Source organism: Cervus elaphus, chromosome 26, assembly GCF_910594005.1.
Source record: "Cervus elaphus chromosome 26, mCerEla1.1, whole genome shotgun sequence".
NCBI classification, from domain to species: Eukaryota; Metazoa; Chordata; class Mammalia; order Artiodactyla; family Cervidae; genus Cervus; species Cervus elaphus.
Window position 1 is genome coordinate 40,745,516 of NC_057840.1, and position 21,909 is coordinate 40,767,424.

The 21,909-nt window shown below is 43.1% G+C and overlaps 1 protein-coding gene across 3 annotated transcripts in view; it reads left to right on the plus strand.

Annotated features, from left to right (window-relative positions):
• SNX9 (sorting nexin 9) overlaps positions 1–21,909 on the plus strand; it is an 87,241-nt gene that overhangs the window by 12,392 nt on the left and 52,940 nt on the right. Inside the window, exon 1 of one of the 3 annotated variants that reach the window (XM_043888019.1) lies at positions 12,412–12,435. The exons of the other annotated variants lie outside the window; for them this stretch is intronic. The gene's annotated coding sequence lies outside the window, so the exon portion shown is untranslated. Of the gene's footprint in view, positions 1–12,411; positions 12,436–21,909 lie in introns of those variants that run through there. 3 annotated transcript variants of the gene reach the window in all.

Here is a 21,909-nt window from a genome sequence, read left to right on the forward strand (position 1 = left end):
ATTCAGTTTCTTGAAACCAGAAAACCTAGGAAACCAATAGACTTTAGACTATGAAATCTGTAGTTACATAAGATTGATCCATCTTAATCATTTAAAGCCATGATGATAGCAAAAAATTATGGGGATTGTTTTTGAAAATTCTGATATTTAAGATGGTTCTAATCTTTACTACGGTATCTATAGTATTTAAAAACCCATTCCCCTTTCTGATAAATAAAAACATCCCATACTCTTCTTATAGTTTATATTACAAAAGTGATAGATGATTGTTCTCTAAAATGCGATTGTTCTCTAATTATTTTCCCCAAAACTCCCTTCTTCTCTGACTCGGTAGGAATCTCTCCTGTAAAGAAGATGATGGCAATGGTAATAAACTTCCATCTAAGAAAGAAATTGGACTCTCACGAAAGTGCATACGTATTTTATGAGTGGTGATCCTGTTTAGGCATTAATGGTAGAGCTGTGGTACCTGAACTGCATCACAGCCCCCACCTGTAATGTGAAAGTGAAAGTATCAGTCACTCAGTCGTGTCTGACTCGTGACCCCATGGGCTGTAGCCCGCCAGGCCCCTCTGTCCGTGGGACTTCCCAGGCCGGAATACTGGAGTGGGTTGTCCTTTCCTTCTGGGGGGGGGGGGGGGGGGGTCTTCCCACCCCAGGGGTCAAACCCGGGTCTCCTGCATCGCAGGTAGTTTCTTGACCATCTGAGCCACATGGTTCAACAAGTGTCCCCACCTGGAGAGCTCCTCAGATCGCAATTGCTGTTTGATTTCTGAGTTCCTGATTCAGGAGGTGGGACCTGAACATGCGTTTCCACCAGTTCCAAGGTGATGCTGCTGCTGCTGGTCTGGGGACCGCACTTAGAGAAGCAGTGTTGCAGAAGATGGAAAAAGCAAGCAAGAACCCGGATTCTGTCCTGGGTTCTTCTCCAGAACTGCGGACCGTAAAGTAGGTGGGCTCTAGCGTACTGTGTGCAGTAAGTGTGTGTTTCTTGCTTAAAGGATTCTAATCTGATGAGTTCAAACGAGGCTGAAAATTTTTAAATTGGTATTCTCAAAAACTGTTATGCTCCTCATCAATTTGTGGTTTTCAGTAACTTTTCAGCGTTGTACTGATTGGTTATTTGTGTTTTGTGCAAAATGGCTTCATCTGTTAGAGTCTCTGATTATTATGGTGGTGAAGTGACTGTGACTGGTTGTTACTTTTCTTGTTGCTTTTTGGTTAGCCAGAAAACATGCCATACAGTTTTGAATATCATTATAGTTCACAGTAATCCGTCCAGATTTATTTGCTTTGTATCATATGTTCCCGAAGTGGTTGTATAGTGATAATGATTTTTAATTCACTAGGGGAGATTACTATATAAAAGGATCCTGTTTTTTAATTATTTTGTAATTGAGATTATATTTGTGTAAATACAGTTTTTTAATCTTGGGTCATGTGCACCTATACTTAATTTTGATGAATTTAAATTTCACCACATTAAACTTTTCTGTTTGTCCACGTCAATGACTCAAAGAGATAAAGATGTTTTTAAAGTCAGAGAAAACAAAGAATATCGTCCCTAACTAGAAAAACCTACCTTTGATAATTAAGTTGGTCTAGGACCCACACGCATGAACACAAGAGTTTGCTTCAGAAGGTAGCCTGCATTCATGCAACTTGCCTATGCACCATCAACAGGAATTCATGTATGTATATGAACAGCGCAGAAAAATGCTGTGAAATCCTTGTAATTTCCAGATAATGTGAAATGGCATTTATACCATTCAGTCTTCTTGCTGGTCCATAAACAACATACACTATTAGTTATGGGAGGAATACATTTGATTTTCATATTCTGTGGTTAGCATTAGAATGTTATTGTACATAAGTATCAAGGGGTATCTCTGGGATATATTAAGTATGCTTCCAGACATCAAAAACTTGTTATTTCATTCAACAGTCTTTCTCCAGAACTTATAAATTATGTAAGTGAACAGTGCATCCGTTTTTCTACTCTCAAAGAATTTACAATCTAGTAGGGAAAGCAGACACTTGAATCGCTTCAGTTTAGAGTTCTCGTTGTTGTGGTGGAAGTGCATGCAGTGCCCAGTGATGGCACAGAATCTGGGGTTGGAAGTGAGGCCTTCCCTCTGTTCTGCTGCACTTACTGTCATTGGAAATGTAAAACTTGAGTTTATATCGGTAAAGAGGCTACAGTTTGAAAAAGTTTATGAGAAAATAAAAACTAGTGGATTACTCCGACATACATCAGTCATAATACAGATCATTTCTCTGCTTGAGATGAGGTTAAATAAGTGAGAACACATTTATTTTGAGGTCCTAACTTTTAACAGTTCCTTATTAGAGCAACTGCTCTTGCAGGACAGAGTACTTGTCAAAGAAGGCCTGCATTTCCAGCATGCCTAGTTGTGACCTCAGTTTTATCTGGGACTAGACAATAAGCCACTTTTGCGGTCCAGTGAACAACATGTGCCCTGCAGATAATCTGTTTCTGTGACTTGGCCCCTTCTAAATCCCTAATGGCCTTGGACATAGCATCTCCCAACGGTTAAAACGGATCTGCTCCTTTTGATTTCCACGCTAGCAGATCAGTTAAAATACTTGGAGTGTTCATGTGCCTGCTTTGCATCACCTAGAGTTTATTCTAGATTAGAGATTCCCAACTGGTGAGTTTTCAGGAAAGTGAAGAAGGTGTTAGTCGCTCAGTCGTGTCAGACTCTCTGCAACCCCATGAACTGTAGCCCTCCAGGCTCATCTGTCCATAGGATTCTTCAGGCAGGAATACTGGAGTGGGTTGCCATTCCCTTCTCCGGGGGATCTTCCCAGCCCAGGGATTATCTCCTGCATAGCAGGCGGATTCTTTACCATCTGAGCCACCAGGGAAGCCCATATGTATGTGTGTATGTATATATGTAATGAATTGATCTTGAGGTTGTTGGCATTTCTCTATGATTGAAGTTAGCTAGTACATAAAAAGGTGATTGCTAACAGCTTATTGCCCTTTGATTTCCCTTGAATCTTATCTTTAGAAGAGACATTGTGTCATGTCTCCTATTAGAGATGCAGTGAATGAAAAATGAGTTCTATGTGATCGTGAAATTTATGTATTTCACTGTAGTATTGGTGGAACAGCAGAGATATTGGGAGGCTGGGTTCAAATCCCAATCAAATCCACCTGTATTACTTTGGAAAGTTCCTTAATGCTTCATGTTCTCATCTGTAACGTACAAGTAATAACAGGAACTCAGATGTGAGTTCCATTGCACGATCCAGGTGGGGGAAAAAAGCAGAACTTCACTTCTCTGTAATAATTTACAACCATTTATGTCCCCATCCTACTGGGAGATTCAGCTATAATGTAATCTGTAGCTCACATTCTTCTCCACTTGCCCAGGGTTAGGTGTAATTTGAAGGTGGAAATCTTCCAGCATTCTTGGGCTTCCCTGGTGGCTGAGTCAGTGAAGAGTCTGCCCGCAAGGCAGGAGACCTGTGTTCAATCCCTGGGTCGGGAAGATCTCCTGGAGAAGGGAAATGGCAACCCACTCCAGCATTCTTGCCTGGAGAAGTCCATGGACAGAGGAGCTGGTGATTCTTTTTGCCGTTGCCTTAGTGTACCTTGTTATTTCTAGTCAATTACCTTGCATACGTGAAAATAAGACAAAACAAGGCAGGATGTTAGAGGCTTAGAGAACAAAAGTGTGAATGAGATTATAAAGCACATTGGCCTTGCTGGGAAGTCTGTTATAAAACCACTGCATGTGTTTAGCAGATCTGTTTACTAAGTTCACAGATAGTACATCTCATTGGATCCTCATGTGGTACATCACTGGGTTATTTTATTACCTTCAGTAAATCGTTGAGTACCAGCCATGGGCCAGAAACGGTTGGAGCATTAGAAATACAAAACTAGAGAGACTAATTTTTTAAGTGTCTGCACTCAGACAAAAAAATCCCCGCTCTCCTGGGCCTTGCATGCTAATGGAGGAGATGTCAGTTAAAAAAAAAAATCAGAAAAATTCAACTGGGAGAAAAGAACTTGCTGAGTGGTGAGAGCATGTGCATGTGTGTGCACACAGTGTGGGGTGGGGTGACCGAGGAAGCCTCTAGGAAGGTGACCCTCAAGTCCAGATCCCAGGGAAGGCTCGAAATTTCCATCTCTAAAGGAAAAGGCATTACCCTTGAGGAGAGTGTACCCAGAGGTCCGGGAGGTCACGTGGCCAGCTGAGCCGCGGGCGTGGCCCGGACCCTCAGGTCGCTGAGTGAGTGAGTGATGAGGAGGGCTTTGGCATGCATTCTGAGAGGTGAAACCACAGGAGGGTTTTCAGTACATCAGGAACAGCTAGCTGACTTTTCTCTTTTCCTCTCTCTCCCTCCTTGCCTCTCTTTGTCTCTCTTTTCTTTCCTTCTCTCTCTTTCAGTTGAGCTTGCTTTTATGAGGGCTTCCCATGCGGCTTAGGGATAAAGAGTCTGCCTGCCAATGCAGGTTTGATCCCTGAGTTGGGACGATCCCCTGGAGGAGGAAATGGCAACCCACTCGAGTATTCTTGCCTGGGAAATCCCATGGACAGAGGAGCCTGGCAGGCTACAGTCTGTGGGGTCGCCAAGAGTCGGACATGACTGAGCATGCATGCCGCATGCGTTTATTAAGCCCAAAGCATACTGTGGGGAGTTAATGCCTTGTTCACTTTTATATTGGACTTAGGTCTTACTTGATCCCCTCTCTAAGCTGTATTGATTTTATCTAATTAAAGTCATACTAGGAGAATCCTATGCTCCACTTAAGCCAATCAGTGCACGGGAGGATCCGGGGATTTACCCTTTTCTATATGTATGTGGACTATCCCAATCCAGTCGCTTGAAAATAATTTTGAAAGAAAATTTAAAGCATCTCTAACCTACTGAAATTCCCATTCTGTCTTTTCTCCTGGATATGCTGAAAGTAAATGCATACCCTTCTCAGACCATGTGCCCCTTTGGGCTATGAAACAGTGGGTTTGGCTGTCACCATCCTGTGGACTTGACTGGTGTTCACCCAGAGAGTAAGTAAAATAGCTCCAGACTGGCAGATTATAAACAGATGTAGAAATATTTATAACCAATTACAGCCGACTTCATTCCTTCTCTAACTGGAATCACTGCTTGCTAAAGCCGTTTCTTATGTAAACGTCCTGAAGCCTCAGCAGTTTTGAGAACAGTAGTGTAAGAAAGCGACTGGTGCACTGAGAACTGGGCCAGAGTGTCCTCATGGGCTCAGACGAGACAGAGTCAGCCCCGCCTGGGAGCTTGAGATTCAGTAAATCTTTATTCTTTTTCTGGTTCCGTTATGTGTTTTTGTTTTTTGTGATTTTTTTTTTCTTTCTGGTGTGCAATATATTAATGAAATTTCATATTATTTGGGCTTAAAAACTCCACATCTGGCTGATTCATGTCAATGTATGGCAGTAAAATTTAAATTAAAAAAAAAAACTCACATCTGAGAGTTTTTAAGATACTATCTAAATAGTTTGGTATAATTCTTTATTTTTAAATTTTTATTTATGAAAATCCCAAACATAGGCAAAAGAAGAGTAGTATATAAACCCCCTATGTATGTTTTGGCAGACACAGCAATTACCAGCTCCTGGCCAATTTTGTTTCCTTTAGCCTTCCTGTCCCATTTTCCCTTTCCTCGATTATTTATTTTTTTAATTGGAGAATAATTGCCTCCCTGATTATTTTGAAGCAAATTCCAGACATACTGTCTCATGATAAATATTTCAGTGTATACCTCCAAAATAAGATTTTAAAAACATATAACAATTCCTAGTATCCTATTTAAAAATTCAGAATAAATCTTTAACATCTTGAGATAACCAGTCTAATGGTGTGCCGTGTAAACACGTTCATAAATTGTCTGCTAGTAATCATTAAGATGAGGACAGTGCCATCTAGTTTAGCTAGATGCTTAGGTGATGATATTTAAAGCTATCACTGATTGGCATTTGTGTGACTCTGCCAGTGTTAATTTAAAATGGATTTTGCCATAGGTAGTGTGACTAACCCTAATGCAAACGTTTCAGGATAGGTATGTTGCTTTCCTCTTGTCAGCGCCACGCGTCACAGAATCCTCAGCAGACGGGCCCCCTGCAGCCTGTGTGTCCACTGTGGGTGGTGCAGGCCCAAGGAGGCTGCCCAGGACTAGCGCTGAGAACAGGGGGTTACACCGCATTTATCAGGGGTGAGAAAGACAGGCCTGGCCTTCAGCCTCCAGATGGTACCTGTAGTTGATTGAAAAGTGGGTGAAAATAAGATTGAAAAGGAAATACTAGCCATCTTATTGTAACTTAAAATATTTAAATATCCATTTATTTGCCAGTCCTTTGATAGAAAGCCAGGGTCTTTTCTTGGGAGTATGTGCCTCTGATTATAGTTCCAAGTGATCCATCTTGTATAAGTGGTCCATCTTCTTTTGAAGAACTTGAAGAGTTCCAAAGCAATTTCAGAGTATTGTGAATTCAGAAATTTTAGATTTTTAAAAATTGTTACTTCCCATTTAACTGTTGTTTCTGATGTGCTTGCTTTGACAGAAAGCTTTCTAACAGCTTTTTTTAAAATCAAGCCTCCTCCTTCAACTTCGTTTTCTTAGAAATACTCTTTTTTTCTTGTTTCATTAGCTTATGTAATAATTTGGTTGCTTATCTACAGGTACAGCTTCAGCTGGTGGGGTCAGAACAGCCCCTGTATCTTAGGGAGTAGCCTTTCAGGGCAGGAGTTCATTCAGCATGCCCTGTGTTTGGGGCTTCCCACGTGGCGCTGGTGGTAAAGATCCCACCTATCAGTGCAGGGGACGTGAGAGAGGTGAGTTTGATCCCTGGGTGGGGAAGATCCCCTAGGGGAGGGCATGGCACCCACTCCAGTATTCTTGCCTGGAGAATCCCATGGACAGAGGAAGCTGGTGGGGTCTCCATGGGGTCACAGAGTCAGACATGACCTAAGTGACTTAGCATGCACACACGTCCTATGTTTTATACAGAGCACATTAGTAAACCTGGCAGATTGGTCCTGTGGAACACGAGCTGCATGGTACTCTTATTAATAAGTCAGATTGTTAAGATTTGTGGCTGGTTACTTGGGATTGCTTAGGTTAGACTATGGATCTCATGGACCCGTCACACTTTGAGGAGAATTGATGGTGGGTGAGGAGGAGAATTGATGGTAGTAATAAGTTCAGTATCTTTTTTTTTTAATACTACTTTAACTTGATCAGCTACCTTTAGTAAATCAGTATCCTAGTGCCATATCAGGATTTAAACAATTATCAGAAGTGCTTTTCAGTATCGTTTTCAAAGAAAATAGATTTTAGACAATTATCTAATAAATAACAAAAGTGTAGTTTACTTAAGTAATGTACCATTTTCTCTTTTACCAAGAAAATGGTATCATAACTCTTTAAATTTAGAGGATCTTACAAGTATGGGGAACTTAGTAATTAGTTTCTGCATTAGTCTTTCCTTCTACTCTAGAAGTAGGGAAGACTTAATCCTTTGGAAAAAATATTCTGCTGATGGCGATGGGACATGATCTTTCTTGGCATGGTTTTGCTGGTGTACAGTGCTTAAAATAATTTGCAACTGAGGTAATTAGGTTTACCACAGAGGATATGAAAGAAGTAAAGACATACAGCTTCTGTTCTTGAGGCCCTCGTGCCTTTATGGATCACAGCCTCGTCGAGGTGAAGGGGCTTGCGTAACTCAGTGATGCTATGAGCCATGCCACACAGGGCCACCCAAGATAGACGGGTCATAGCAAAGAGTTCGGGCAAACGTGGTCCACTGGAGGGGGAGATGGCAAACCACTCCAATACCCTTGCCACGAGAACCTCATGAATAGGATACAAGACCATACTCATTGGGGAAATGAAAGATACTGGTCAAATTACAAAGGCCCAGCATCCTCTCTGATTCTTCGGTAACCTTTGGTCTTTCCCACTAGCCTTTGAGGGCGGCGGCTTGTTTTCATAGCCTCTCGGAATGATCTGTTGTGGATGACTTCCTGAGTGAGAGCCGGGAGCCTGCTGGGTGTCCTGGAGAGGACAATCCTGGGTTGCACTTCCAGCTTTGCTACTTTCTAGCTCGGTGACTGTAAGCAAATTAGTCACACTGGGCTGTTGGTTCCCCCTCTGTAATTGTGCATGTCTTATCCCTCACAGGGACGTTAAGCTTTTTATGACTTCCAGGATCATCACAGTATAAAGAATTGTCCTCCCCTTGCCCAGCATTAACTGTACCACTATTAAGAAATACTGGGTCCTTGGCTCATCAGGCCTAGATCAGTACCTGGAGCCAGACATGAGGTTACCTTACCTGACTCACAAGAGGGTGGGATGAAAACTTGAACAAAATGGGGGGTGGGGTGGGGTTTAACCCTCAGTGAAGAGGGGAGAGGAGGGCATGAATGTTGTGAGCACTCCACAGTGCTGATTCCAGCGACGTCTTCTGTGTGAGAGAAGAAAGGTGATTGGAGAGGACTTGGTGTTGTGGAGTGGGGGACAGGGCTAGATTTTTAGGGTGGTGTTAGATGTTGGAGGATGGTAAACACTAGGGAAATGGATCTGAGCTTGATTGCAGGGAACAGGGTGTTATTAGGACTTTTTGATATGTGATGCGATGCTGGTTTTACCGAGAGGGCCTCTGGCAGCAGTGAGCTGGGTTGACTGGCTGAGAAAGAAAGATGGGGGTAGGAAGATCCCACCTGCTGCAGGGTAACTGACATCATGGAAGGCGCAGGGCAAAGAGCTGGTTAAAACTCTAGTTCATCGGTCAGGCGTTTTGCCTCAGGGCAGGTTACTTGATGTATGTAGTTGGTATGAGCTGCTGTTTCTCTGCAGAGCTGAGTAGTACCACCATTGGGGGTTGTTCTGAAAATTAAGGAAGGACACATGTGAAGTGCATCCCACCTAGAAACAGTTCCACTTCACCTTTCCTCATCTGCTTGGTTTCCTCTTTTTGTAGGGGCTTTTAGTTGCATGAAGGACCAACTAGAAAGAGAAAAGAGGATGCTGACAAAAACTTGGTTGGAGGTCCATTTCCTGTGTTGTAGGAGGTATCTGGTTAGGACCCACCAGGGAGTTTTTCTGGCTTCTCCATCTTTGCATGTGATGACTCCCTCATTCTGAATTTTTCCGTCTCTTGGTCCCTGTTTAGTCTAAATCTCTTATTTGACTAAGTATGATTCATTCTTCCGTTTTTTGGTGTGTGTGTTTTTTTTTGGGGGGGGGGGTGTAGTAAACATTGTCAGCTCTTCAAATTGTATTGTATTTCCCTAACATAATTCTGTTTGCTAATCTCTTTACTGTATCTTTAACTTTATACTTCTGATATGATAAACAGTAGTTGTATTTCTGTGATGAGTTATAGTAGCTATATGAATTTAGAAGAGAAAGTGCCCTAAAGAGGAACCACCGATAAAAATAAATCATAGTTAAGAGTACTGGCCTAAAAAAAAAAAAAAAAAAAGAGTACTGGCCTTCATCCAAGTGTCAGTTTAAAACGGCCATCCCTTCTCCTCCTGTAACCCTGTTGTGTGTGTATTTATGTAGATGGTTTTAAGGAGAAACATCATTTTTGAGTAAAGATCTATACATTTCACTTAAGTATAGTGCTTGCGTGCATGCTCAGTCACTCAGTTGTGTCTGACTCTTTGCGACCCCATGGACTACAGCCCAGCAGGTTCCTCTGTCCGTGAGATCTCCTAGGCAAGAAAACTGGAGTGGGTAGACATTCCCTTCTCCAGGGGATCTTCCTGACCCAGAGATCGAACCCACCTCTCCTGCATTGGCAAGCGGATTCTTTACCACTGAGTCACCTTAAGGAAAGTCCATCCTTAAGTATAGTAGCATCTGTTAGCATCATTTAAATAGATTAATGTAAGATATGACAAATCTAGACAGTGTATTAAAAAGCTGAGATATCACTTTGCTGACAAATCTCCATATGGTCAAAGCTCTGGTTTTTTTGGAAATCATGTACCAGTGTGAGAGTTGGACCATAAAGAAGGCTGAGCGCCAAAGAACTGATGCTTTCAAATTGGAGAAGACTGTTGAGAGTCCCTTAGATAGCAAGGAGACCAAACCAGTCAATCCTAAAGGAAATCAGCCCTGAATATTCATTGGAAGGACTGATGCTGAAGCTCCAATACTTTGGTCTCCTGATGCAAAGAACCGACTCATTGGAAAAGACCCTGTTTCTGGGAAAGATTGGAAGCAGGAGGAGACAGCCGCGGATGAGATGGTTGGATGGCATCATCAACTTAATGGACATGAGTTTGAGTAAAACTCCAGGGATAGTGAAGGACAGGAAAGCCTGGCGTGCTGCAGTCCATGGGGTCGCAAAGAGGTGGACACTACTTAGTGACTGAACAGCAACAGTGTGAGATAGTTGATTTAAATTCTTTAAATAGGCCCAAAGGGACTTGCAGGTCATCCTATCATTTTTTCATGTGTGACTGGTGTGGTCTAGAAATCAAGTATCTGACGTCTTTTATCTTATCCAGTAATACATGGTTATGATGGAATTATACTTTTAGGGCAGTCTTTTTGAAACCAGGAAAATGTGTCATACTTATTAAAGCAGTACCATGAGGCATATATTCTATAGGAGTTTTCTAACAAAATTTTTTTAAAAAATTTATCCATTTTGGGACTTCCCTGGTAGTCCAGTAGTTTTTCATGCCTCCACTATAGGAGACACGGGTTCAATCCCTGGTCAGGGAACTAAGATCCTGCAAGTGTGGCCCCCCCCAAAAAAGTTACCCATTTTCATTATTGCACTTTTAGGACAGAGATGATAGGCAGAGCCCGCTAGGAGGGCACTGCTGAGAGGGACTGCGGCTGTGTACAGACCGTGCTGGCTGATTAGTCATTTCTCCCCCGGGCCCAGGAGGGAGGTGGGAGGCCTGCATAATACACTACACAGCTGCTGCTCTAGTCTCAGTCGCGCTTAATTCCTGTAGCTCATCTTCAGCCTGTTTTATTCATAGGTTATATAAGTAATATGCTCTTTTTTCTTTTTTTTCTCCTGAATGCTAGTTTATAGACACAGCGGAGAAGCCCTGCTAAAAAGAAGGCTTGATTTTTTAAAACTGTTTTCGTAAATGTACCTTTGTATTATTTGACCTCCAGTTTGTACTTTGACACTGAGCTTTGCCTGGCGCTTCCTCTGGGCCTTCGCCCTTGCTCCTTCTGCCATAGCTGGCCTTGCGTCCTCCCCCACCCCTGCTTGCCACACACTGGCGCCTGCATTCACAGGTGTCAGCTCAGATGTTGTTGTCCAGTCGCTCAGTCAGGTCCGACTCTGCGACCCCATCGATTGCAGCACACCAGGCCTCCCTGGCCTTTCCTGTCTCCCGTGATGCCTCCTCAAAGTGACCTTCCCCAACAACCCCTTTCAAGGTAGCTGCCACCAGTCCATTACTCTGTCACACCAGCTGACTGAGCTCTTTACCAGCGCCTCCACCACCTGCTTCCCAGGTGGCTCAGTGGTAAAGAATCTTCTGCCTGCCATGCAGGAGAAAAGGGTTCCATCCCTGGTTCGGAAAGCTCCCCTGGAGAAGGAAATGGCAGCCCACTCCAATATTGTTGCCTAGAGAATTCCATGGACAGAGGAGTCTGGAAGGCTACAGTCCATGGTGGCACAAAAGAGCTGGACATGAATTAGCGACTACACCACCACCACCACCTCAATTTCCTTGTACACCTCCTAAAACAAGCACTTCTGAGGGAATGCAGCCACCTTTATGCTTTTCACCACTGTGTCCACCTAGGATGGAGCCCTGCAGTAGTAACTGCCTGTTACATATTTTGTTGACGAATGAGTGTGTGTCTGCCCCCTAACTTTGGTCTGGAATCTGGTCATCCGCTCTAGTAACCACAGAGGATCCCAGGGGAGTGCAGACTTTAAATATGGTCTCTGATGGGTTTAAGCAGAAAAGCCTAGAATGCTGTGGGGAAATTCTCGCCCCACAGTCACAGTAGAGATTCAGGAAAAGTATAATTAAGAAATGTTCGGGATAAGCGTTGGCACTTTGCGAAACAGCTTTAGCTTATACACATAGGAGATGCATGATTGCCTGTTAAATGGTTTTTGATTCTTTAGCTGGGGCAGTAAACCTAGACTAAACAAAGTTTTTCATATCAAGAGAACTACTTTCTATAACTGCAAAACTGAAATAGGTGAGATTTATTGGAAATGGCAATGAATTCATTAACTTGAGCATCAAACAGCTGTTATGTCGTAGATACCAAACTGTGCAGTACATTGATTAATCATTCATTCCTTTAACAAACATGTATTTGAGTGCTTGCTGTGTCAGGCACTGCGCTGAGCACAATAGAGGAGGAACTTAGAGTTCAGCAGAAGATGCACCACGGGTCACAAGCAGGAATAACACTGTGTAAGTAACTACAGCAATGGGGAAGTACAGTGTAGGCCCAAAGGCAGGCTGGGGGAGACCCAGCAGGTTTCGGAGGTCACAGGATGTTTCTCACAAGTGAAATCTCTGCATTAAGGGGCTCGAAAGACTCGCAGGATTTGATCAAGTCAAGGAAGAGGGGAGGTGTGTTCAGATGTGGGATTCATCAGTATAAAGATGGCAGGGGGAAGTTGTCAGGGTGACTGTCACCCAGGGAGAGTATGTCCAGTGAGAAGAGCACCAGATCCTGGGAACGTGAACTTTTTACAGGGTGATCTGCCTCCGAAAAGAATCCTAAGAAAGGAGAGAAGACAGTCAGAAGAGGTCCCACATGGTGAAGCAAAGGGAGGAGTGTTTCAAGAAGGAGGAAGTGGGAGGCAGAGTGAGCTGAGGGCCCTGCAGGGCCACTAGTTTCCCTGCAGGAGGGTTGCTCTCGGCCTTGACAGAGCCATTCCAGTGTCATTACATGAGCAAAGCTCAGCTACTGTGGGTTGAAGAGTGAGTAGCAAAGGAGGTAGACACAGTGAACCTGGACAACTTGTCTTAAAATTTAAATTTCTTTAGAATGGATAAAGAAGATGTGGTACATATATACAGTGGGATACTACTCAGCCTTGAAAAAGAATGAAATAATGCCATTTACAGCAACTTAAATGGACGTAGAGATTGTCACACTAAGTGAAGTGAGAAAGACAAATACTATAGACTATCACTTATATGTGGAATCTAAAGTAAGACACAAATGAACTAGCCTATGAAACAAAAACCAACTCACAGACCTAGAGAGTAGACTTGGCGGTTGCCAGGGTTGGGGGAGATGGATTGGGAGTTTGGTGTTAGCAGATGCCAACTATTGCATATAGGATGAATAAACAACAAAGTCCTACTGTGTTAGCACAGGGAACTGTATCCAGTATCCTGTGATAAATCATACTGGAAAAGAATATAGAAAAGATTATATAACTGGATCAATTTTCTATGCAGCAGACATAGATTTAATACTGTAAATCCAGCTATTCTTCAGTAAGAAAGTAAATTGATTAAAGTAGTAAATTCATATTTCTTAGAGAAGTTAAGAGAAGGCATTGGTCAGAGGGTCAGAGGAGTATTTGGAGTTGAGGCTTCCCAGGTGGCACAGTGGTAAAGAATCTGCCTGCCAATACAGGAGACCTGGGTTCGATCCCTGGGTGGGGAAGATCCCCTGGAAGAGGAAATGGCAACCCACTCCCGAATTCTTGCCTGGAGACTTCCATGGACAGAGGAGCCTGACAGAATACAGTCCATGGGGTCACAAAGAGTCAGACACGACTGAGGGTGCATGCACAATAATTTCAAATTTCTTAGAGATGTTAAGAGAAGACATTGGTCCAAGGAGTATTTGGGGTTGAAGTAGGAATTCTCTAAAGAGTGGTTTAAATGCTAAGGAGAAGGAGAGAGCAGAGAAGTTTAATAAAATCATGGAGTAGTTAGAAAGCGTAACTGGCTAAGAGCCTCCTAGCATATAGCGTAGGGGGCGGTTATCTTTGTAGCCTGTGAGAGTTTTTTCCTGGCCTCTCCTCTCTCTACCTTCCTTCCTTTCATTTTTTTTTTTTTCCCACACTGCAGCTTGTAGGATCTCGGTTCTCATAGGGACTGAATCTGCCCCCTCAGCAGTGAGAGAATCCAAACCACTGCATCTCCAGGGAAGTCCCTGTTTTTTGAAATTACAGCTGAGGTCATGTACTTACATGTAAACCCCCAAAAGTGCCCTAAAGCAAAAAAATTTAAAGTGGTTTTACAGTGAAGCTCATCACGTCTGCTTTGTATGTGCTTGGTATCCACGCTGAAAGTATTTTACTTTAACACTTCTGGCAGGCCACTTTTGAGATCATATCTTTGTTTTCTTTGACTTTGAAACCCACATTACTGCTAGCTTGCTGGTGGCTGTCCGTGTGTTAGGGGGTGTACCATCAGCCACAGAAAGCTAATTCCATAGAAGGAACACAGTGCAATTAGGGTAACATTAGTTGTGTTCCCCTCCCCCCACAATTGTACTATTTATTTGCATGGACTTTTAAAAATCATGGTAAAATATATGTAACATAAATTTACCGTTTTCCAGGCAAGCATAAATGTCTTGATTTTATAAACTGAAGTCGATTTTGCAAAACTCTAACGTGTATCCTACGTATCTCTTAATTATACCCTTGGAGGTTGTCCTGCCTGCCCCTTTGGGTGATTCTTCCTTGGGCGGTTTTCTTGCTGCGCGCACTGATCAGTTCTCAGACGCGGACCCCGAGAGATGGTCTCCCCGCAGGTCTCCAGGGCGGCCTGTGTGCCCTTTGCTCTCCCGCACTCTGGCCCGTGAACCTCGCCTCCAGCGCCTCCCCACTCTCACATCATGACAACCTCTTGGTCGAGAGGTCGACAGCCTCTGCCTGGTTTCCCGTCCCCAGTTCTTCGGCTCGTCCTCACTCTCTCCGGGATCTCTCTCCAGAGCTGCCACTGATTCTTGGATTTTGGTCAGCGTTTGACTTGTTTGAAGTTGGAGAGTAAACCCAGTACCTGGTGTACCATTTTTTTTTTTTCTGACGTTGAAGTTTGCCTACTATGTATTGTGAAATTCTCGTCTACTTTCTGAAATACATATATTCTGTTAAACTGGCCTTTTCCCAGGACCAGTTGTCTTCAGAAGAAAAGGGCCCCGGTATCTTCCTTCCCTGTCTCTTGTGGCGGGAGGAGTTTTGTGGTGACATCTACCTGCCCGCTTCCTCCACGCACACCCAGCATAAGGTCGTCAAGGCGCTCAGGGATCCTGACTCTTGGTTCTCTTCCGCCTGGTGACTCAGTCCTGCGGGGACGTCTGTGTGCGTGTCCTTCTGCACCCCGTCCCGTGTCTTTCTGTGAGCAGGGGCCCTGCAGTAGTGCTGCTGTCTCCTCTTACCTTTCACACCTTTACTTCCAACTCTTCTGTCTCTTGAAGCGCATTCCTCATAGATAGCATGTCTGCGTATCTTTTTTCCATTTACCTCACTGCGGTGGCGTCTCGTTGCAGAACAGGAGCTCTTGAGACATGGGCTCAGTAGTTGTGCTTCATGGACTTTGTTGTTCCACAGCACGTGTGATCTTCCCAGACCAGGGATTGAGCCCGGTGTCCCCTGCATCGGCAGACGATTCTTATCCACTATACGACCAGGGAAGCCCAGGGTCTTACTTTTTATCAAGTTGACAATCTGTTTTTTAATTGGAGTATTTATTTTCTTCCATCCATCCATCCATCCATCCGTGATTGCCCTCAGGTTCACCGTATACATTGGTATCTTAACACATTTCTAACTTCAAATAACAATACAGCACTTCACATACTATGAGAACCTAGTATGTTTCTATATCTCCTTCCTGACCTTTGTGCTGTTTCCTGTTGTACATTTTATTTCTCAGTTTTATAAACCCCACAATACACTGTGGTTATTCTTGTTTCAAAAGTCAGTTATCTTTTAGGGAAATTAAACAATGAGTTTTTTTGAGGAGGGGAGGCCTACATATCATTTCTGACGCTCTTCTTTCTTTGGTGTAAATTCAGGTGTTTGGTATCATTTTCCTTCTGGTTAAACAGCTTCCTTTAATATTTCTGGTAGTGTTGGTTTGGTGGTGACAAATTTAGCTTTCGTCTGGAAATGTCTTTATATCATCTTTAGTTTTGAAGGATGTTTTTGATGGGCATAGAATTCTGTTGACAGTTTTTGTTTTGTTTGGTTTTGTTTCACTGCTTCACAGGTGGATTTTGATTATATTGTTTCCAGTAAGAAATCTGCAGTCATTCTTTGTTCCTTGTGTGTCATATGTCTAGCTCCTGCCCCCATCTTTGGCTGCATTTAAGATATTTCTCTTTATGGGTGATGTTGCATCAGTTCCTTTCTTTAAAGGGTAACTTCTGAGTGTGTTGAGTCCAGGGTAGCCTTTAGCCCTAGCCTGCATGGGGTCACTACCTTGAAGGCTTTGGGTGTCTTCAGTGGAATTTCCCTCTCTGGCTAGTCAGAGCTCTAGTATCTTCTGGTTCTGCCTGACCTCTGATGGTTTTTTGACCCTGCAGCTCCCAAGAGTTGACCTTTGCCGGGCCTTAAAGCAGTTTGCCCAGTTGTGTGCAGTTCAGTATTTATCAACCGGCTCAAGGAGACCTTTGTGCAGGTTTCTGGAGCTGTTTCCCTGAGTAACTCCTTTCTGGTAGTTTGTCCTCAGATTTCAGCCACCTTAGCCTCCTGGAAGTTTGGTCTCTGTCTCTTCAACTTCGCAGGACCTGTGCTTCCTGCCTGGGGCTCTCGGCTTCTCCCAGAACTTGGTCAGAAAGTGCCCAGGGCCACAAAGCCAGAGCCTTCTTAGGGCTGGGCTCCCCTTTCCTTTCTCTCTGAGTTCTCTCTCTTGTGCAGTCCTTTTGTGGAGTCTCTGGAAACTGTTACTTTGTATATTTTGTCCAGTTTTCTAGGTGTTTTTGTCAGTATGTGGTAACAGAGCAAATCTAATACCAGTTACTCCTGCTGTGAGGCTTATGGGATCTTAGTTCCTCTCCCAGGGGTCGAACCCCAGGCCATTGGCAGTGAAAGAGCAGAGTCCTAACCACTGGGCCTCCAGGGAGTTTCCTTGATTAGTTGTTTTCACTACTAGTTTTGATGTATCAATTACTCACTTTATGTTCTAGTTTCTCTCTCTTTTTTTAAAAATTTTACTTGGTCTATACTGTAGTTTTTTTAGTCTCTCCTTTTAGTAGGTTTATCCTAAAAGGCCTTGGGTTGATTCAGGTTCTACCAGAAAAATGATGACGTTCCAGGGGACAAGTTGTTTTTTTTTTTTTTTTTTTTGCAATTTCGCGTATGATCAGTGTTTCACAGCTGATCCATGAGGTCTCCAAACAGCAGAGAGGACTGCACCACAGCTTGGGTCCCCTTTCCTGTGCTCTCCCCAGCACTCAAGTGGGCACTCTGAAACTCTCTGTATTTGAAAAATATACAGATTTAGGGGAAATTTCAGTCCCTGTAAGGAATTTGAAGCACTGAGTATAATAGAATATTTTGATAGATTCCTTTGTGAGAACTTGTTTCTCTTAACTTTTAAGAGATAATGTGTTTTTTTCCTAAATGGGGTTGTTGGGTATTCAGTACAGAACAGTCAGTGTAGTAAAGCGCTCAGTGGTCCTTGCTGGTGATCACTAGCATTAAGACACAAGAGGCTAACAGCTGAAGCAGGAACTTGTTTAAGGGACAGTCTTTCAACCTAATGAGGAAAATAAATACTTTAAGGTACTTTGTGCCATTTTGGAAACTAGGCTGAGTTTATATTAGAGGCAGATGAAAATGTTAAAAGTTTTGAACATACTCTCTCTGGCTGTTGATTTTTGTTCATGGCCTTAAAGTGCTAAAGGTGAAGTTTGGTCATTTTTGGTTTTTTAAGTCATGGTATGTTTCAGGTACCCTTTTTTAAAGTGAGCAGAGTACTTTGGGACAAGTTCATTCACAATTTCTCAAAAAGAAGTCTTCTTGGAATTTTAGATGAAAAGTTGTTATATTTATAGCTAGGCATCTCTATGGTGTTTTACCTTTGTTCTCAGGAACCACGGTGTGATGTATTGAAAAGATTTTCTTTACTAAGGCTCTTCATGCATTTGGTTATTGCTTCTGCTTGGTATTTTGTGTTTTGCTGTTGTTGCTCTTGGGAATGACTCCCAATTATCTTTGTATACATACATTAAAAAAAAAAAATCAAGTGACTGTGTACAGAGAAACTTGATTTTTTTGCCAGTTTATTTTAAAATTGGTCTCCTGATTAATTTTCATCATTCTAGTACTGTTTCAAATGATCAAGGTTGAGGAATTCCCTGTGGACCACCATCAGCCTTGGTGGGTTACCCCTTACCTTCGTCACAAACTCCATGGTGGGGGCGGGGGGCCCTCTGGTTGCCCTCCCTGAGGTGGTCTGGTTCTCCTTCAATCAGGTGAAGTTTAGGCTCTAGAACTTCCTTTTGTGTGAATCAGTAACCTGGCACTGGCTGTTTGCCTTGTGTGGCGGCAAGTTTTTTTAGCACATGCAGAATGTATGTATGATATTCAGGAAAAACACTGGAGGTCATGATAGCTAACGTTAATTGAACCTTTATGCCAATCACTGTTCTGAGTGCCTTACTACATCCATGACTTCCCTGATCATTTGTGTCAAGAGACACATGCTGTTGGCCTTATCACATTGTTGAGGAATTTGAGCCGGAGACTCTGAGGAATTCAGTCAAGTTTACAAAGCTGTGAAACAGTAGAATGGGGAGTTGGACTCATGGTCTGGCTCTGAAGCCAGCTCATAATCACTACGTTGCCAGTAATTACAGTTCATCCCCCTTTTGGGGGGAGAAATGAAAAACATTGTCAAGACATGCCGGGGGGCAGGGGTGGCGCGGACAGACCACTGTTACTGGGAACGTGTATGTTTTCTACTTACTGTCTGTGAAGTTTGAGACTTGGGGTACTGTTTGCTGGTAAACCTTTATCTTTTTTTCCATAATGCACATGTCATTTTATAATCAGGAAACACAGTTCAGCTATCTGAATTTGGAGTGGGGTGCAGTTTTTTTCTTAACCACAGGTAAGTAGGTTTTCCTGGGCTTTGCCCTGGAGGTTGAGTGGTGGATTAGTAGCCTTACAGCTCAGATAAAGAGCAGGGTAGATGTGCTGATATGAAGAGTCCGAAGACTAGATAGAACATGAAATGCAGAGGCGTACAGTGGTTCTGATTGGGTGTGCGTCTAAGTGTGTGTGTGTGTGCGGGTGCATGCATACACGCTTGTCAAATGCAGAACATTCTGAAGGGTACTTTCAAATCTATTAGCGCTTGTGCCCTTTGAGGAGAAGAGGAACATTTTCTAGCTTTTCCTTTTTTAGCTTCATTGTATTGCTTTTGTTGTTGTTGTTGTAAAAGTGCCTTTTTACACACACACACACACACACACACAGAGAAATGGCACACAGAATGAGAACTCCAGGAGCGCGTAGACTTTCACACAGATTCTGACGGCCTTCCAGTCATTCTTTGAGTTAAACTTTGGAGCGTTTCGTGTTTTGTCGTACCTGGGAAACATTCTCAAATAGACTATGGTAATTTCAGCAAGATTATGAGCTTCCTGAGTTAGTGGTATAAGACAGTGCTTCTGATTTGTAACTTTTTTGACTGAACAGTAAGTTCGTATTAAAAACAACAACAACACTTGAAACGGTACATAAAGATAACACTGAAAATCTCTCCTATCCCTCCTTCAGGCAGCTGTCTTCTCTTAGAGGCAATGTTACTTCTGTATATCTTTACAGAGATAAGCAGATGCATTTTTTCTTTCTTTCTTTTTTTTTTTTTTTTGACACAATGGTGTACTTTGCTTTATTTTCTCATTTAATATATACACTTTAGAGATGATTCCACATGTGAAAAATAAGCAAGCCCTCCTTTTTTTTGGCTGGACTACTTGATATTCCCTTCCATGGCAGGGCCCTACTTGGCTAACCAATCCCTAGTTTCAGGCTGGCCTGGGCCTTTGCTCTGGTAAACAGACCTGTAGTGAATAACCTTTTGCAAATGTGTGAATATTTCTGGAGGAAGAATTCCTGGAGGTTGAGTTGGATTTTGATAGGCACTCCCAGGCTGCCTCTCACTGCCAGCAGCACTGCGTAATTCCTCTTTCCCTGCCCCTACACTGTCACCCATGCAATGTTGTGATCAAAGGTTTTTGTTTTGTTTTGCCAGTCGATAGTGGGAAAATAATATTTGTATGGTTTTATAAGTGAGGTTTTACATTTTTGAGAGCCTTTTGTTTCTTACTGATTCGTAGTTACCCTCATAGAATAGGAGAGTCAGCCTTTAGTCTATGATAAAAGTCACAAATATTTTTCCGGTCTTGTCATTTGTTTTTGTTTTTTTGTTTTTATCTTGTTGATAATGGCTTTTGCCAGGCGAGGTAGGTGTGTGTTATTTTGGGAGAAGAGAAATTTTTCTCTCTTCAGGATTTCTGTTCCATAGTTGAAGTCCTCCTCCACTGCAAGATTATTTTAGAAATTCACCTAAGATGTCCTTTGGTGCTTTTCATGGTTTTCTGTAAACTTAATGACTTAAGGCAGCACGTTATTCCCTGTCCCTCTGCAGGTTGGCTGGGAGTGGTTCTTGTGGCCTGAAAAGCCTGACCCGGCCTTGGTGGCGGTGGTTGGCCTCGGCCACGTGCTGGGGCCTCGCCTCGTGCAGCTGGGATGGCTGGGGTGCGGGGTGGGCCCTCCCCTGCAGAGGCTGACATGGGCGTGGAGGTGATCCTGGCAGCCGGGAGGGCAGGCCCCACCTGGCGCGCTTGGCTCATGCCTCTGCTTGTAGCACAGATGCTGTTACCCTGTCGGCCACGGCAAGTGCATGAACGAGTCCAGAGTCCAGAGGTGGAGAGAGAGCCTTCCCTTAACGTACCGGGAGGAGTGGCAGAGTCCCCTCGCAGCGGGATTCAGATGGGGGTGGGAAGATTATTGTGGCCGTTTTTGCAAGCACTGTGCCAGACTTCTCAGTTCTTCCCATTTTCTGTGTCTTTCAGGAATGTTGTACAGTTTTCCCTTACACATCTCCCTACTTTATTCCTAACTAGTTTTATCTTTTGCTGATTCTATAAATAATGTTCCCCCCCCCCCCACACCCCACATCTTCATTTAGAATTCTCGGCCAGGTGATACATGTACCCAGTTAAAATGAAATGAAAAGAAGTAAACAGAAATGTCACTATTCTTACCCGCTCATTTTCCTCTCCCATCTCTACAGGCAACCAGTTTTAAAAGAATTTCTTTTAATTATCTAGTGCTTCTTTATGGAAGTACTGGCAAATATAAGTATTCTTCTGCCTAAAAAAAAGGAACATACTACATGCCCTATTGTGCAGCTAGCTAGCTCTCCTCAGTTAATGATACAGTAGTTGTGTCAGTACATAGAGATTGTTCTCATTCTTTTATCGCTACATATTTTCTTGTGATGATATACTGTGGTTTATGTAACAAATTCCCTTTTAATAGCTACTAGGGTGGAAAAGACCCTAATGCTGGGAGGGATTGGGGGCAGGAAGAGAAGGGGATGACAGAGGATGAGATGGCTGGATGGCATCACCGACTCAATGGGCATGAGTTTGAGTAAACTCCGGGAGTTTGTGATGGACAGGGAGGCCGGGCGTGCTGCGATTCATGGGGTCGCAAAGAGTCGGACACGACTGAGCAACTGAACTGAACTGAACTGAACTGAAGGGTGGTCTGTGGTCTTTTCATATTGGAAACAGTGCTGCACTAAATGACTTGGTATACACATGCATGTAGAGAATGGATTCTCAAAATGAGACTTCTGGATCTACGGGTAAATTGATCTTGAAAACTGTATTGAGGCAAAATTTCTCACTTATCAGATGAGCAGAAATACAAAGGTTGGGTGATTGAT